The sequence below is a fragment of the Choristoneura fumiferana genome, chromosome 7 (genome assembly GCF_025370935.1).
Source record: "Choristoneura fumiferana chromosome 7, NRCan_CFum_1, whole genome shotgun sequence".
Classification (NCBI taxonomy): domain Eukaryota; kingdom Metazoa; phylum Arthropoda; class Insecta; order Lepidoptera; family Tortricidae; genus Choristoneura; species Choristoneura fumiferana.
The window spans coordinates 14,913,193-14,928,213 of record NC_133478.1 but is presented as its reverse complement, the minus strand read 5'-3'; the positions used below and the strand labels follow the sequence as shown (position 1 = coordinate 14,928,213).

Genomic DNA, 15,021 nt, shown 5'->3' with positions numbered 1-15,021 from the left:
TTTCTCGAAGAATAAAATTGTCCTTGAAACAAAAAAAAACATGACACTATTGTTGCAATACTGTGCCGTGTTTTTCCGTTCAGGATGGCGTTTATAAATAAACACATTAGTGTGAAAGCCGGATCCGAGGTACAAAGGCACAAGAGATTTGGCGCTGTTATACCTAACGATGGCTTCTTAATGCAGTATTAGTGAGCAATGGCCCTTATTTGAGTAGATGGAGAGGGAGAAGTGTCTATTAGCTGTTGCCCTCTAGTGTGCCACGATGCGAAGCGACAGATGATGCACTGAAAAATAACCGTCCTTCTTCGCAGTCGGGTAAAAAGATTTGCTAACAGTAACAAAAACATTTGTTGCTTGTAACATAACTTGAGTGACTACAAAACTAAGGCTTACTAGTAGCTAAAAGTGAGGTAATGTCTTACAAAATCTAATTAGTACATTTTGGCTAAACGTCAAGTAGCCAAACTAGTTCAGCCATCCTTTTTTTTTCAGTGTAAGGCAGATTAGGAGTAAAGACAGGAGATGAGGTTCAAGGATGGTTATTTAAAAGTGAGATAGAAAGACACGATTGTGCCTTCAAGATCCCTTGTCAAGGCAGACCTCTTGAGGGGAGGTTTGACCTTAAAGGAGGCCTAGTAAGTTATTCTTTGAGTAAAACAATAAGACTTTTTAACAATTTTTTAATTAAAAATTGAAGACAAAAAATAACAGGCCTAATTTGACAAAATTAAAAGTAAAAGTATTACGAGAATCTCAGGTAGTGAGTTCAAGAGATTTTATTGAGAGGTGGTTCTGATTATTCGGTCTCACTGGCCTACACTTCCCTGGAGTCGGAGAGAAGAACCCGGAGCGAAGAGGCTGGCCACAGCAGGGGGCCTGGTCCAGCTGAGTGGTCGTCGGTGCCGAGGTCAAAAGGGGCCTTAGGGCGGCAGGACGAGCAGCCTGGACAAGTGTTCCACGCAGGAGCGATCAGGGTCTTGGACGAGCCAGGAAGGATGTGCAGTACTCCGGAAGTTAAGGCCGTCAGGGCTTAGTGTCAGGTTAAAGGAGCCGCCTGAGCCGTGAGAATTGTAGCCGAACGGAGCTTTGAAGTTGTACGAAGGTTGTAAGCCGTACAAAGGTGTGGAAGTTGAAGCCGTACGGAGGTGCCCTGTAAATTAGGTGGTGTCAGTTGTGGTCCAGTGCTAGATTGTTTGCCAGTCACTCCTCTGCAGCGATGCCCCAACTCTTAGGGTGAGCTGAATTGCAGTGAGTGGCAAGGACAATCATACGGAGTTACAGGCAGGCAAAGGAAAGTGATTCTAGTTTTATATAATTATTTAAAAAAACAAAGGTAAAAATAAATAGCCTAAGTGACCGTTAAAATTTGAAATACAACAGTTCACTAAATAACCGTTAGAGGATTACATTTGAAATTAAACGTTACTTAGCTGAGTTTGAATTTATTTTAACACCGGTAAGCATCCGTTGCATAAAAGTAATAAGCATTAACATAGGTTCTGAGTTTATAACAACGGATGAGAGAAATTAACAAGTGTTAAAATATTAAGTATAAGAAATGTTTGAAATAAAAGATTCCCTGGCCAGGGGAAGCCTTCAGTTCAATTACACAAAGTTAAATTATAAAGAAAATAATTATAATAAAATACACAGAAAAACACAAGAGTTAAATATCGGAGAACTTACCAAGTCTGGGCGTATGGAGCTTTCGAGAGAGCTGTTTAGTGTAGTATGAGCTGTTGAATGTGTGTTTTACAGCTGTGCTTCAGCTTTTAAGGGCGAGAATATTACAGTTAGAATTCCCCCGGTCACAGCTGATCGACAGCACCCCCCTTGGCCGACAAAAACGGTCAAGGGTGAGTTGATTATAGATATATTTAGTCGTACAAACTCGTGTAGTAAATGAGTGTAATAAAATGCCTACTTTTATAAAATAAATAAGTAAATAATAAATAAATATTAAATACATATTATTACGTAAATAAATGAATCAAGTGAAAACTACGGTGGCGACCTCTAGAGTTCGTCCGTCATTCTGCTCAGAGATCCCTTATTGAGGAAAGCGCCATCTAGCTTGAGCTGAGCTAACTAAGATGTCAGCGATCGCCTGTGTGCATTGTGACAGTACGCCCGTCCCTCCAAAAGAAATTTGAGCCTCATAGCAAATTTCGATAAAAAAAAAATACACTATGACATAACGCTTACATACGTCGTCTCTCATACTATGATCATACTTCTACTCTCATGGCGGGTCAAACAACAACAGAGGCTTGTTGACCCTTATGTCAAAGGAATAAAATGTGTTAATGGAAGGTGGACGTTGTATGCATTCATAAAAATATATAGACATTAATTAAATCTGTGATTGAAATTACCATCCGTTCCAATCATTAGAGTTTTGAATTACAGAGGCTAAGGGCATATTTTACGTGTTACCAACCGCACGGGTTCCGTAATTCAAATTTTAAAATACTTTTTAACGAGTTGCAAGTTCTCGGGTAAAGGCTTAAGGACAGATCAATTAATATTATAATAATGAGTGGCGGACCGCGACAAATGATTATACTAGTTTAGCGTGTACCAAGTAATATGTACGCGCTATAGATTTAAAGAAATAATAGTGCAAAAGGGTGCAGCTATTATACGTCGCGCGGAGGCGGCGCGCTAAAATGACTTGATTCTATAAATAGAACCGTGCGTCTAAGTGATAAGGGAGTGTGATAAGACAAAAATTAAATTAACACGCGTGCGCATTCGCCGGTGCTAAACGGAGACTGATGTGACGGCGCGCGACAGCTGATCGCCCGTCCAGATGCATTATGTAATTAGTACATTGAAAAGGAAGCAAGTGATGTATTATAAATTGAAGCATATAAACAATTAATTAATCTGTGATTGGAATTACCATCCGTCCCAATCATTAGAGCTTTGAATTACAGAGGTTAAGGGCATATTTAACGTGTTACCAACCGCACGATTCCGTAATCCAAAATATTAAAATACTTTTTAACGAGTTGCAAGTTCTCGGGTAAGGGCTTAGGACAGATTAATTAATGTTATTGCGATTATAGATTGACCGCGAGAGGCCTAACGAAGTATAGATATTTGAAGTGTTAAGCACGCGGGTTATCAGATTAAAGAAGTAATAATAAAAGAGATGAGACTAAGATTTGTCTGCGCGCGGATGCGCAGCGCTAATAAGTTAATTTAAGTATAAATAAATAGAATTGGACGTCTAGGTACGTAATAAGAAGTGAGATAAGAGGTTTTTAAAAAATAACATGCTTGCGCATGAGCCGGAGTTAAACATGGCTGAGTGGAAAGCGATGCGTGTGACTGCTGTTCTAGGTGCATTTAAATGTAGGTAAACAACCTTGCTAGGCAAGTAATTAGGTTGTTTATCATTTATTTAGCTTGCGCTGTTACGCTTGAGGGAGCGGTAAGTAATTCCATGGCAGAGCATAGTTACGAAATACCGCAGTTAAATATAAGAGTACCCTAATCTATTTTATAAAAAGCGTTAACCTGTCTGTTCGCGATCGAAGTATAATGATCTCTAAGCAGGGAACAGACGGTCGAAAATAGAGAGCACACGCATAATATATAAGAAATAAGAGATAACTGGTTTTATTAACTCTGCGACCAGTTGATTTTTAGCAAGCACTCGAGTAGTATGATATGAATGTTGTGAGTTGTGATGGTGGTTTGTGTAGTTGTATGCCAGATGTGGTATTTCTTCGACACACAGTACCTAAATTTAACTCTCCGTATGTTACAGTGCTAAGAAAATTAAGTAGTAGGACACAAGAAATAATAAGTGTTGTGTATCTCCCAGTAATGATCGAATGTAAAATTTAATTAAGAGACCGCGTTGAAGTTAAATTAATAGTAAAATTTGGAAAAAAAAAAGTCAGTGTGTTTACCGAGATAATGATAAACTGATTTTGATGAAAGATCTAAATAGTGGTTCAGATATTTTAAAAATATAGAAATATCGTTGCTTTTCTATAAAATTGTAGGTATTTCAAATACGTTATTTAAAAATGATTTGAATCGTTAGAATTTCAAATTCAGTGGTTGGCAGTCACTAAATTTAAAATAACTGTTTCACTTGAAGCAGCGGTGAACAATATTAGTGAAAGTATAATTGGCGTCAGTTACGGTTTAAATTTAACTTGATGAAAATTAGTAGGTAGAATTTGAATTGAACCGTTAACGTATTTGAATTTAGTTAATGCAACAATATTTAGTTAACTTTAGGGTATAGATTGAAATTGTCGTTGAGATTTGAATTTTAAAACGCCGTCCGTTTCAACTGTGGCAAGTGACAGTTGAAATTCAAATAGGCCGTTGACGAGAAAGTGGTCAAAGGTCGGCAGAGTATTTGAATTTAAAGATAACGGTAAAGCAGTTTAAAATTAGAGTTATTAAAGAAAAAAAAAAACTATTAAATGAACCACTTAAGGGATCTCGGTAACTGAAACACTGGTTATGCCTATTATTCGCCTCTTACGAATTCCTAGACGGGGAATGGCGTTATTCTAAGCCCCGACCACCATACAGGGGCGAGAAAACAGGGTACTTACTGCGAGATACACAGAACACACAAGATACACAATAAATTTTTGCACAATCACTGCAATTCTAGGCAAGAAAAACGTAACAATCAGAACCTCTCAAAAAAAAACCCACGGGCGCCACTGTCAAGGGCAGACCTCTTGAGGGGAGGTTTGACCTTAAAGGAGGCCTAGTAAGTTATTCTTTGAGTAAAACAATAAGACTTTTAACAATTTTTAATTAAAAATTGAACAAAAAAATAACAGGCCTAGTTTGACAAAATTAAAAGTAAAAGTATTACGAGAATCTCAGGTAGTAAGTTCAAGCGATTTTATTGAGAGGTGGTTCTGATTATTCGGTCTCACTGGCCTACACTTCCCTGGAGTCGGAGAGAAGAACCCGGAGCGAAGAGGCTGGCCACAGCAGGGGGCCTGGTCCAGCTGAGTGGTCGTCGGTGCCGAGGTCAAAAGGGGCCTTAGGGCGGCAGGACGAGCAGCCTGGACAAGTGTTCCACGCAGGAGCGATCAGGGTCTTGGACGAGCCAGGAAGGATGTGCAGTACTCCGGAAGTTAAGGCCGTCAGGGCTTAGTGTCAGGTTAAAGGAGCCGCCTGAGCCGTGAGAATTGTAGCCGAACGGAGCTTTGAAAGTTGTACGAAGGTTGTAAGCCGTACAAAGGTGTAAGCCGTACGGAGGTGCCCTGTAAATTAGGTGGTGTCAGTTGTGGTCCAGTGCTAGATTGTTTGCCAGTCACTCCTCTGCAGCGATGCACCAACTCTTAGGGCGAGCTGAATTGCAGTGAGTGGCAAGGACAATCATACGGAGTTACAGGCAGGCAAAGGAAAGTGATTCTAGTTTTATATAATTATTTTAAAAAAACAAAAGGTAAAAATAAATAGCCTAAGTGACCGTTAAAATTTGAAATACAACAGTTCACTAAATAACCGTTAGAGGATTACATTTGAAATTAAACGTTACTTAGCTGAGTTTGAATTTATTTTAACACCGGTAAGCATCCGTTGCATAAAAGTAATAAGCATTAACATAGGTTCTGAGTTTATAACAACGGATGAGAGAAATTAACAAGTGTTAAAATATTAAGTATAAGAAATGTTTGAAATAAAAGATTCCCTGGCCAGGGGAAGCCTTCAGTTCAATTACACAAAGTTAAATTATAAAGAAAATAATTATAATAAAATACACAGAAAAACACAAGAGTTAAATATCGGAGAACTTACCAAGTCTGGGCGTATGGAGCTTTCGAGAGAGCTGTTTAGTGTAGTATGAACTGTTGAATGTGTGTTTTACAGCTGTGCTTCAGCTTTTAAGGGCGAGAATATTACAGTTAGAATTCCCCCGGTCACAGCTGATCGACAGCACCCCCCTTGGCCGACAAAAACGGTCAAGGGTGAGTTGATTATAGATATATTTAGTCGTACAAACTCGTGTAGTAAATGAGTGTAATAAATGCCTACTTTTATAAAATAAATAAGTAAATAATAAATAAATATTAAATACATATTATTACGTAAATAAATGAATCAAGTGAAAACTACGGTGGCGACCTCTAGAGTTCGTCCGTCATTCTGCTCAGAGATCCCTTATTGAGGAAAGCGCCATCTAGCTTAGCTGAGCTAACTAAGATGTCAGCGATCGCCTATGTGCATCGTGACACCTTAGAGGGTTAAGTAAAACTGGATTCAAGCGTAAGATAAAACTTGTTTTAAAAAGCACTGATTCACCGAACTGTCAGAACTATGAATTATAAACACAAATAGGTATTTTAACGTCAAAGTTATAAGATATTGGGATCTTTAGCACGTCTGACTAGTACGGCTGCTGAGCTAAGAATGAATTTTGACATAAAAACAAAATGCCGAATAGAATATTCGAAAATTAAAATTTTGAATTGAATTTTTAAACGAACTGAAACATGAATTTGAGGAAGAGGTTGAAAATCAACAAGGCTTGATAAGCCTTGTTACAAGTGTAGAGCTATGGCAACCATACAATTTCCCCGGATAAAAAAATCTTATGTGCTTGCCAGAGTGTCATACTAGTATATCTCGATACCATTCGATCTACATCGGTGCAGCAATTTAAGTGTGAAGAGGTAGTAGACAGACAGACTTAAACTGTATGTCAATATTATTTTCGATTAGGTACCCATTTTATTTGTTGTTATTTTTATGATTTTTATCAAAAAAATTATATTCGCCTCGGCCGGTACAGCAATGAGGGCTATCGCGTATGAATTCGCAACTAGAGGCGCTAGTGTAGCGTGAGGTCTCCGGAATGTCAAATCTCATAGTTTTTGGGTGAGCTACGCGGGTTTATTTATAATTAGAATAATTTGTGAATATTTTGCAATATCTGAAATTAATTATGGCAAATATGCGTTCCGGGGCAATGAATGTCTGTGTTTTGAGACAGTTTTGTCTTTCGGAAACCTTTGTCCTCCCTTTTTTCCGAACAAAACGGGGACTATGCAACACTGTGGCATGCTCGATATTTTTATGGTACGGTTTTAAGGTGTATTAAATATGATTTTAATCTAAACATTGTTTTCACGCCCGTAATAACAGACTTTGAAAGCCATAATTTTAAACCTCACGCAACAGTGCGCCATCTAGTGAGTGAAAAAACGATAGCCCTCATTGACTACTTCCAATCATGAGCAATAATTTACTATTCTAAAAGCATTCAAAAATGGGTTAAAGAAAAGAAAAGTTACTTTGTCGCCTCTAATTTACTTACCTGTGCCTAAATTTATTACACGGCCAAGCCTCCGATACCTTCATAATGTTATGACAGCGAAGCAGAAAATTAAATGTAAACAATGAAAATGCCCTGAGCTGGTTACGTCGAATCCTTTTATAAAAAAATAACACCCACTTTCTTAGTAGGAAAACACGTACTTTATGTATTTTCGATATTTTCTTGCGACAATGTTACTTTTTTATCTACATGCATATCATAACTTCCCTATTATATGTTCAGAAACGACTATCAAATGGCCTTTATTAAGAAACCTGGTGCGGGTGCATCTTAATGTTCACATTAAAGTACAGTGCATCTTAATGTTTACATTAAAGTATCGGTAATACTTTTTTTAACAATGCATAATCTGTACATATTGTAGAAAACTTATGACATGCATGTAGATAATAATTATTATTCAAAGTCAAAGTCAAAGTCAAAGTCAAAATACAGGCCATATCTGAACATATTATAGAAAACTTATGATATGCATGTAGATAAAGTTATGTTTGCGGCTATACATAATTAGGCATTATGCACCAGCCACATAATTAACTATTAAAGTATCTCGTTCTTAAGGTTCCGTATTCGAAGGGTGACAAATCGAACGCTATTAATGTCACTAAGCTGTCCGTCAAGTACTGGCCCTGTAATAAGCCTGGCTAAGTGCAACATTCAAACTTCGTATCTTGCCATCCCGCTGACGCTTATGTTATTTAATACGTGAGCGAGAGGGACGGTACGAACTTCGTATTTTTGAATTTCGTAGAAGCCCCCCTATTCCCGAGAACCGTGACCGATAGACAGCTTAAATGTATAGATTATGTATACCTAAGTATTTCTTTTGTCTACGAGTATTAACATTTTAACTAATTTATCAACAATTTTTTATTTCGGATTTTATTTATGAGGCCCATTTTTAATAAACGTACTGCTTCTGTTTATGTTTTTTCTTTTTAACTTTTAATATAACAATGTATTACATATTTAAAGCCTTTACCTAGAATGTTAACTACTAAATAAATATTAAAGTTTTTGTACGATGTATTATCTGTTGGTTATCCTTAATAAATAAATATACAGGAACTTAAAACCTGAAATGATAATAGAAAATATACACAGCAATATACTTTTAAACTTGATATATCAAGTTTATTAATAGGATTTAATGTTAAATTATATATTACATAAACATAAAAAGGTATATTAGGTACAATAAAATTAAATAAGCTAAAACTATAATAAATCTAAAAATGGACCCTGCGGCATGGTACCAAAGATGCTGGCACTTTTAAATAAATAATATCACGGGACAATTCACACCAATTGACCTAGTCCCAAAGTAAGCTTAGCAAAGCTTGTGTTATGGGTACTAAGCGACGGATAAATATAATTGTATAGATAGATACATACTTAAATACGACATAATTATAAAACACCCAAGACCCGAGAACAAACATTAGTGTTTTTCATACAAATATCTGCCCCGACGCGGGAATCGAACCCGGGACCTCAAGCTTCGTAGTCAGGCTCTCTAACCATTAGGCCATCTGGTCGTCGAAACTTTTAAACAAACGAACTCTAAACCTTGTGCAGTAAATTACATATCCTCCTGAGTCCTGTCATTTTTTCAAACTTAGTGCTTAAGACCTAGACGTGGTTGACCTGCTTTGTTATTTTGGATATTAATTCAAAACTCTTAGAATTCTTTATTCAATGGACAATTTGTACTTTATAAAGTACATTCAGCCGTTATTATTAGTGTTAGTTAGTCCTTTATAAAGTACGCGAGGACTTAGGAGGTTAAAGTACCTACTCCCCGAGCATTAATCTAAAAACAAGCAAAGCTGATCAGTATTCTCCAGAACTGTCCTGTATTGCAACTTTGTCTATTACAGCTAAATATAACTCCTCACTAAACTAATCAAAGGTGCTAAAGCCACAATGTTCCCACGTCTGTCCGGGCTAAATTTATTTCGGAAACCAAATATTAACAATGCGACCGGAAATAGGCGTCTTTGTGTCCAGGTGCGCAGGACTTGACAACAAAGTTATAGACTAAGGCGTACGAATACTAAGATAGTTCACTCGTAATTCTTTTATTTTTAAAAGAAAACCAATCTTCCTTCTTCAATACGGTATTTGACAACTCCTGCATTTTCCATCTTTTATATATTGTTATGAAAATATAGATACACAGACAGTGTTTAGCGAAGAGAAAACTTAAATCGGTTGGAAATTGGATTTAAAGTGATATTTCGAAAAATCTTTATACCTCTCTCTTTCTCAAACGTTTTTCTCTATGCGGCAAGTATGGCGCTACTTGCGTGTGACGTCACATGCAAATAAGTCTTTCTCCGTCTAATCTTGAATTTCAAACCTTTATAACGTTTTTATTTGTAAAGATAGCTTAATATTGTTTCTCTATTCGATAACAAGTATTGTGAAGTTTTAGTTTATAAAACATATAAAAGATAGTCCAATAACAGTGTATTGACTTTTATTTAGAATCAGTTTGCAGCGCCACTATTTCAAGATCGGTTCAACTGGGGGATTTTCAAAAACGAGGCTACTCATTTTTTCTAAAAGGCCCGGCAACGCATTCGTAACTCAACTTTTTATGGGTAGACACCGATAGGCGGCGGTGATTGCTTTTCATCTGGTGACCCACCTGCTCGTTTGCCTGCTATCATATTAAATAAAACCGGCCAAGTGCGAGTCGGACTCGCGCACGAAGGGTTCCGCACCATTATCTATACAACATTAGACATTAGCAAAAAAAAACCCGTTTGTTGTATGGGAGCCTCCATTAAATATTTATTTTATTTTAATTCAATTTTTTTTAAAGTGAATATACGACTAAACATTCTATGCATATTTCAAGCGTCTACCTGTTGCCGTTATTAATATCGCGCAAAAAAGCTGTAAAAATATTTGTTGTATGGGAGCCCCCCTTAAATTCTATTTTTAGTAATTTTTGTTATAGCGGCAACAGAAATATAATAATCTATTGAAATTTCAACTGTCTAGATACCTATCACGGTTCATGAGATACAGTCTGGTGACAGACGGACAGACACGGGCGGACAACGGAGTCTTAGTCATAGGGTCCCGTTTTTACCCTTTGGGTACGGAACCCTAAAAACAGGCAAATTGACCCAATTCATGGCTAGGGAAGCCATAGGCGTGCATTGGATCAACTCCAGCGTAGGGTCGCCCTAAGGTGCAGATGAGGGAGGGTAATAGATGTATGTAGCTCTATGATTCATCAGTAGTTTAGAGCGTATATCTATACTTAAATTGAAATCCCTTTTCATTGCCTCCAAGTTTAAGTTGTAATTCCTACATGCCTATCAATCCATTTGTACAGGGCTAGCTCAGGTATTCTTGGTCCTAGATAGCCTGAAACTAATAACTAAACCGCCTAATCCTAACACTGACAGGTGACAGGTTACACGGATTCTTTTTTTTTAATGTGATAAACGCTTAACGCCATGGCATCTATGGTTAGCTAAAACCCAACTAAAACCCAAATCCTTCAAATATATGTTTTAGATTGGTCTATTTTACGACCAAAAAATATAAAAATAAACATTTTTTTAAAAACCAATGCCAATTACTTTGCCAAAAAGACTACTTTATATTTTACAAAGTAGTCAGGTAGTTCATCCATGTACTTACTACCTGACTACTTTGTAAAATGTCCACATTTTATACTAAAGTTACCAAACGACCATCGTGGTGTAAACGACTGATGGTGAATGATCAGTGATCACTGTCACCCATTAACACCCACGTCACCATTGAGGCTGCTGGTGTATTGCTTTGTAGGAAAAAAACAATAAACTTGCCTTTCAAAGACTGCTCGTTCGTCGCAAAGTGGACAACTCTAGTATTCGATGTTGGAAACGCAAAGATACCTTAAAACCTTACCCAATATTGTCACCCAGTATTGTTAAAGCTTAAAGAGTGCACATTCTTCGAGAGTTAAGCTTGAATATTGGCAAATTTTATAATATCCGCACTTCAATCCATGTAGCTGTTGGACAAGTGACAGCCCCGCGTAAATATGCAATGGTGTCTGTTGTTGGAAAATTGAATGTCCCAAGCGAGGCATTATTGTGAAAATGAAAATCTTCAGGGAAAACGACGAGCAATGAATCAATATTACTTACTTATTTCTTTTATCAGCGGTAAGTATATACCTAGCTTCAACTACTCTTGTGTGTGTCAACTGCCTTTTTTATTTAGCTATAGGTTTTTTACGTCAAAAAATAGGTTAGTAACGTACACTTTGTATCGTATGATTTTCTTAACTAACGCTTAGTTCATATTCATAAGGTATCAATGTAAGAATAACTCCATAAATATATTTTGTTGCAGATTTTTTAAGTTATTGAGAAGGAGAAAACTCTAATAATATTATTATGACTTTTGATTTAATCAAAAAAAAAACCGACCACGATGTCTTGGAAAGATGTATGAAAACCAAAATAATTATTTCGTAACAGCATTCAAATTCAATTGAAATTGTAACAAAACTGAGAAATTTGTGACTAAACTAGGTTTTCTTAAACACATTGGTAAATTGGGCGTGTTTGGGCAAGTATCTGTTGTATTTGACACTTCCGAAATGCATTCGAGATGTTCTTTGCAACCAAGTGTTCAACTTTTGACGTAAAACTTCCACCGTAAAAAGATTGCCAATCTCGCTAGATTATTCCTTTTGATTATTGAGCGTATCCCCTCAGGCTTAACACTTAAGACGTGAGGCATCAATGGCAAATAACCGTTAATCGTCAAATACAGAACGAACTCGACATATTTCAATATAACTCCACATCACTTATGAGTTGAATCCAACCCACACATACATAACTTTTATTACTCAGACTAGTCAACTTCCGAACAAAATAATTACAGCTGACGTAACGCTGCTTCAATAGCAATTAAATTTTTGAATGAAATAACATAAACCTTGTTAGCTCAATGTAATCACGACAAAAATGTGTTCGTATTCGTTGTTCTATTTGTTTATTTTTTGTGAAATTGTTAGTTGTAGGGATTTTTACGCCGGCATGTTTAGAACTGACGACTATTTAGTAGCTCAGGATAGACTTTATAAGGAGAAAGTGCCGTTTCGAACAACAGTAGCAAAATATGGGCGATATTTTAAATGCCATGTAAGTATTTCCATTCGCATTATATTTTGCACTGCAGGCGATCTATTCTCTAATAAATCAAGCCCATGGTTTTATCCCTGGTAGTAGGATAATAAATAGAAACCTCTTGCTCCAGTGGTTTAGCTTGTACTAATTAGTTTATACGCATATGGTGAGTTCAGTTATCCAATCACTTTCAGATAGGTAGAGAAACAGATATTATTTAAGTAAATATTACGCAGCGCTTGAATGAATAATTTCAGATTTGAACAATATATTTTACAAGGACTTGATCTTGAGCAAATGTCCCAAATATAAAATACCTAACACCTACTACCTCCTTTTAATTACGGTAATAAAAGTTGCGGCAAAAGTGATTTATAAGTAGGTATTGTATTTCAAATCAACTACTCTTCACATCTTAAACCTAGCTCTTCAGGTATTTTTTACATGCTTAGGTATCCTAACATAGTAAACTAAGTAGTATTTAGGACTAACTGAGTACGTAGTCCTTTGTATCGTAAGCGTTACAAGTAGAAGGAATCTCACAACAGTTATATCATACACATGTTTGCTTAATTTTAATTAAACAATCATATTTTCCACTATCCTCAGAACAGCTGCTCCTGCACATAAAACAATGTTTTTTACAGATAACATATTTTCGCGTAGTCGATCGCCTTGGAGTAGGTGGGGGCCCTCATGTTCTAGTCACCAGAGGCGGTCTCAGAAAAAAATTCCTCACACTAAAGCTCACTTCTCCATACAATCTTCCAATATCAGTTAACATCTATGTCGGATGTGCAAAGTATAAGAAGAAAGTGACTACAACGACTACAACAATAGCTACTACTACTGCTGCAGTCAATGACACTTCTTCATCACCGGGTGATGATGTCACTACACCTGCAAGTGGTAATGAAACTGCAGCAACTGGAGGTGATGAGACAACAGCAGCCGCTGGTGGCGACACGACGCCTGCAGCCGGTGATGAAACTACGACTCCTGGGGGTGATGAAACTACACCCGCGGTAGAGGAAACAACTCCACCACCAGCTTAAAAATAAATGATATGCAAGATTTTATACAAAGACGTTCAAGTGTAGATAGATGAAAATATACAAGGTACATTGGAGCTTATATTAAAAAAAAACAGATGAAAAGCTGGGACTTTCGAAATTGAGTTTTAATACATTGGTTGAATAACACAGGTGATGATGCACTTAATATAGCTATAAAAACCCTATGAATAATTTAACGTCGGATTCAGGTCAAATATTAAATTACAGCTAGAACATAAAACTTGCTGAATGATATTATATGATCAGATTTTAATGATTCACGATTAATTACATAGACATGTTTCTTCGGGATTTAGACCATGTATATTTTTAATGAACTCCCGATATTTCATATACTAAAGGAATTGTAAGTGGATGTTATCGTTGTATATTCCGAGTTTTGCACGTGATACACGGTAGAAATTTTTAACGGCACTTAAAACGAAGGTATAGTCTGAATGCCGGATGTTGGAAAATTTAATAAATTGAAATGTTTCATTATTTTGGAAAAAGAAACAAAACTGCATTCCAAAAATTCACTACACTAGCACACACCCAAGGAACGAACCGACTAAAGTAAAAAGAAAATCACACTATATTGTTATGGCATAAGCCGATAGAGTTTATCATAGAATAAGGGGGCGTTTTCAAAAAAAAAAAGTGAACCCTTTTTTTTCAAATTTGGAAAAAATATGGTTTTTCCTACTCCTAATCAAGAGCACAATCGATTCCGATAGTTTGAAAAAATGCCCCCAAAAAAATGACAGTTTTGCGAAGTTTTTTTTGGCGTGGCAAAACTGAGTCATAAAATTTATATGAAAAAAGGGGTATTTTTTTTAAACGATCGGAATCGATTGTGCTCTTGATTCGAGTTGAGTAGGAAATAACCATATATTTTCCAAAATTTAAAAAAAAAAACAATACGTACACTTTTTTTTAAAACACCCAAGGATCAAATCTCTCTGATGAACATGGTAAATAAAATAAAAGGAAGATCATTTAATATTAATTTATTTTTACTTGAGTAACATTTAAGGGAATTTTTTTTTGATGTTTTCTCACTTTAAAATTAAAATTCCTTTGGAGTCAATTTTCCTATCTTCAGTATTTAGACTACTTCCCTTCATTAAGGATATCGTAGTCTACATCCCGCAAAAACAGATAAACATATGTCGTGTTTATAAAAAAAATCTATGAATTCGGTCACTAAAGTTAACTTGTTAGCTCTATTACACCTACTAAGCCTAAGATTTTATCCATGATGTATTAGGCCATGAAAGTTAAACATTTTACAACAAACGAGACAAACCCTGTATAAGAAGAGTTGCACTCAGTTTCGTCGGACACGGAATGTAACAGATTACCGGTTTTCCCGGCTCTAGCTGTGCGGCTGCACATTTCAAAACATAGTAAGGGACATTAAGCTAATTTTACAGGAGAGAGAAAAAAACATGTTTTATCTCAGCCGTACGAAATTTTG

General features: G+C 36.4%; 1 long non-coding RNA gene across 1 annotated transcript; it reads left to right on the top strand.

The window, feature by feature from the left end:
• The first annotated feature begins 12,176 nt into the window (after positions 1-12,176).
• Positions 12,177-13,659, top strand: LOC141429444 (uncharacterized). The gene is made up of 2 exons (XR_012451538.1): positions 12,177-12,501; positions 13,134-13,659. It is a non-coding gene; the product is annotated as an uncharacterized lncRNA (long non-coding RNA).
• The last annotated feature ends 1,362 nt before the right edge of the window (positions 13,660-15,021 follow it).